The sequence below is a fragment of the Perca flavescens genome, chromosome 8 (assembly GCF_004354835.1).
Source record: "Perca flavescens isolate YP-PL-M2 chromosome 8, PFLA_1.0, whole genome shotgun sequence".
Taxonomy (NCBI): domain Eukaryota; kingdom Metazoa; phylum Chordata; class Actinopteri; order Perciformes; family Percidae; genus Perca; species Perca flavescens.
The window spans coordinates 1,519,221-1,523,416 of NC_041338.1; positions in this window are offsets into that span (position 1 = coordinate 1,519,221).

A 4,196-nucleotide genomic window follows, 5' to 3' on the forward strand; every position below is an offset into this window, starting at 1 on the left:
CTGCACTTAGTGATACCAGATTTACTTCCAAACTCTGGAAACACTGGCATACGCATTTGCATATGTTTTAAGTATTGTGTATAACTATCTTTGTGTCTGTGTATGTATGTATGTATGTAGGTATGTATGTTTTGTATGTTCCCTCTGTGTACTATGTGATGGACAGTGTGTCTGTATGTTTTTTGTGTTTGGGTGTACCCTTCTGTCTGTTGTATGTTGTGTGTACTTTTATATTTGGACCTTGAGTCTGTAAATAAAGTTATTATTATTGTCCATATTTAATGCTGGTCTCTAGACTTTATCTTTGCACTATTGGACTTATTTGCACTACCACCATGACACCCCCTCTCATAGAGCACCTTACCATGCAGACTGAGCCATAGGGTCAGTCCCTGCCCTGTCACTGCAGGCCTCTTATGCTTATACATCCCTTATAGTACATTCATGTGGATTTTATTTTATTGTCCATATTATTCATTTGGATTTTTTATTTTAGCATCCTGTTTATGATGTATGTGTAAATGTGTAAATGTTGTGTGTGATGTGTTTAAACTACTGGGACATTGCATTTCCCCTTGGGGATCAATAAAGTATCTATCTATCTATCTATCTATCTATCTATCTATCTATCTATCTATCTATCTATCTATCTATCTAAATACATTTACAGAAAACACATAGTGTGTTTTTATTGTGATTAGCACATTTACCCCTTTTATAGAAGAGGGCACACAACTTCAAGCATTATAATGTATATTTGTCATCATTTTAATGTACATTTTTGTGTATTTTAATGCACTAAAAAATACTTAAAATATGTTTTTTGCGCCTTGTTTGTTTTATTGTTTTATTTTATTTTGATTTTTTTTTTTTCACCAGTAGATGGCAATCTGGATGTGCAAAGATCGTGGGCTCAGTGATGCTGGTGGACTGACTTGAAGTGGCTCTGCTCCTCTGCTGATAACCTTTTAATGTACACATGTTCCACCAAAACAAGTTCTTTCCCGAGGCTATTTAGCAGAGGCACCGTGGCTCTGTCCGTCGCTTAACACCGCCCAAGACAATTGTGATTGGTTTAAAGAAATGCCAATAAACCAGAGCACGTTTTTCTCCCATCCAGGAATGCTATGAGGACTAGCCAGACCTTCCTTTGCAGCGCTGTGGAGGAAGGTCTGGCAATGCGAGACTAGTGCTTTGGTGTAAAATTCCACACTGTGGCCGTCTTTCTACAGCCAGAAAAAGTAGGATGTGATTGTTTTCTGGCTCTTTAGAATAATACTCCAAATCATCGGTGCAATGTACAGTGACTACATTTACTCAAGTACTGTACTTATGTAGAAAGTTTTTTAGTTTTACTTGAGTCTTTTCTTTTTATGCCACTTTCTACTTCTACTTAGGGGCGTAGCACAAAATCCTGGGCCCTGTAGAAAGGCATTTTCTATGGGCCCCTCCCCACATCCACAGCTATTCATTCTAGCATCTTTTTGGGCTCTCCTCACATGAGGGCCCTGAGTACTCACTCCCCTTTTTTCCCCCAGTCCAAAGCCCCTGCTTCTACTCCACTACATTTCAGGGAAATATTGTACTTTTTAGTTTTTACTTCACTACACTTATCGGACAGCTTTACATATGAAGATATCTTTCCATGCAACACACCAACACATTCTCACTCCCATCGCGTAAAATACGGACACTTGGTCAGGTGCCTTTGGTGTTGTTATTGACGATAAAAGACTCTTTTAGCGTCATATCTAAACGCGCTTTATCTAAACGTGCTTGGTTGGGACTATTGGCGTCACTTTTGATGCAGTTAGGTTAAGGAAAAGATGGTGGGTGGCTTATAAAAGGTACGTTTCCATGACACGTGGTACAAGAACGGGACGGTTGGATTTAGGTAAAGAAGAACGGGACGGTTGGGTTTAGGTAAAGAAGAACGGGACGGTTGGGTTTTGGTAAAGAAGAACAGGACAGTTGAGTTTAAAAAAGAAAAACGGGACAGTTGGGTTTAGGAAACGTATCAGACGCTGACAGACACTGCCCAAGCGTCTGTATTTCATGAGTTCAGAGTGAGAACGGGTGTTTATTGCATTATGTTAATTGTGATTTCATACATGGAACTTTTTACGTGTCATTATTATTTCATATGCATATATGTGTGCAGTACATTGATACATGCTTTGTGTTGTATCTTTCAGTTTTAGAGAAATTGTACATTGTACTACAACGGGACAGTTAGGTTTAGGAAAAGATTGTGAGTGGGGTTACAAAATTTACATTTCAGTGACACGTGGGACAAGAATGGGACACAAATCCCGGTCTCCTGGGTGACAGTCCTGTGTTGTTTGACTCATCCAACCTCCTTACTCAGATTTTCGTTCTTTCACACTACTCTCTACCGTTGTCTCTCTTAATACTACGTCATCTTACAGTGTCCCGTACCGACGCTGAAGGGTGATTTTTGCGCCAGTATCTGACTCTGAGAGACACTGACCAAGAGTCCATATTTGACGAGTTGGGAGTGAGAACGGGTTGTTCCAGAACTCGGTTTGTGATCGCCATCTGTCTAGCCTTCGCCAGACACGCAATCGTGAGGACCAGATCTGAGCTTTGGGGTGCCTGGCACCCTTTTAATGTATTTTTTTAAACGTTATTCTACTGTGCTTACTGTGCATTTTAACATAGTTTGGACCATGATGATAGGGAAAACACTGAATTATTTAACTAGAAAGGCACCAACAATTCAGAGAAAACTTACTTTAATGATGAGCCACAGGGCCATTGCTATAAAAGCGAGGTGGTATTACAAATGAAATGGTATTATACAAATATAATTAGTATAAAATTATGGGGGGAGGCATTTTTCTGCATTGAGTACTGTTACTTTTACAGTAATACTTTTCTGGTTATGTGACTGAATGTGAGGAAGAAAGGTGATATGTGACAGATGTTTGGGTTGCAAACTTATAGATTTTAAATATGCAAACAAGTCCTGTCCAACAGTCTCGTGGAGTAATGTTTTGACCAGGGGTCCCAGTCTTTTGTTCCAGCAGCATGTGCACGTGGTCTCACATCACAACACCAACCCTGCTGTGCCGCGTTCAAAGACCTTTTTTTCTGAGGAGGGTGACACCAATTGGCAGTAATGTGCCAATAAGCATGTGATCGATATACATTTCACCAGTTGTATGAGTATGTGCGTAGTAGGGCTGTGCGGTAAACTGACTTTTTAAGGTATATCGATATGATTGCAAACAAGATATGGGATGAGAAAATATAGTTTAATGTTGCGTTACATAACCCATTCATCCATTGGGCTAGTGCTTTGGTGTCAAATTCCACACGGTGGCCATCTTTCTACAGCCAGAAAAAGTAGGATGTGGTTGTTTTGTTCTTGTGAAGGAGGGTTTAAAAACACCCTGGATCTTTAGAGTAATACTCCAAATCATCGGTGCAATGTACAGTAACTACATTTACTCAAGTACTGTACTTATGTAGAAAGTTTTTTAGTTTTACTTGAGTCTTTTCTTTTCATGCCACTTTCTACTTCTACTCCATTATATTTTTATATTTTGAATTGTCACCTGTGTTTTCCTTCACATAGGCTAAATAAAGGTATTTCCATCATATATTGGTGCATAGAAATGTATCAGAATGCAGGAAATGAAGTCTTTGACGCTCAAAATTTCCTGGACCCCCAGACGCCCTACTTTAATATATCGCCTCATAAAGGCCCATAGGGAGCCAGGAAAAATTATAAAAATAAATATATGTGTGGTACAGAATACCCACTACAATAAATTACTCTACACCACTGGTTCAGCCTAAACGTAAAGCAGGTGATAAAGACAGCCAGTCTCCCAGTCAAATCGCATTGTCATCTCCTTGACTAGCCCTTCAAAACACACCTCTCCCTCTCTGACTCTCTCTCTCTCTCTCCCTCTTTGACGCTCTTTGACTCTTTCTCTCTCTCTCTCTCTCTCTCTCTCTCTCTCTCAAAACAGCAGAATGGGGGCGGCAGTTATCTACAAATGCTGTGACATCAGATATCGTCTGTCGGATAGTCCCTGAAGGCACCGTCGGGTTTGTTTTGGTCCTGCATGGCTGTGTCCGAGCCAACCAATGGAGGACGAGAAGAGGCTTGGTAGTGTCACGTGCGCCCTGCCCATCCTCCCTGTGTTAAATCGGCACGTCCCACC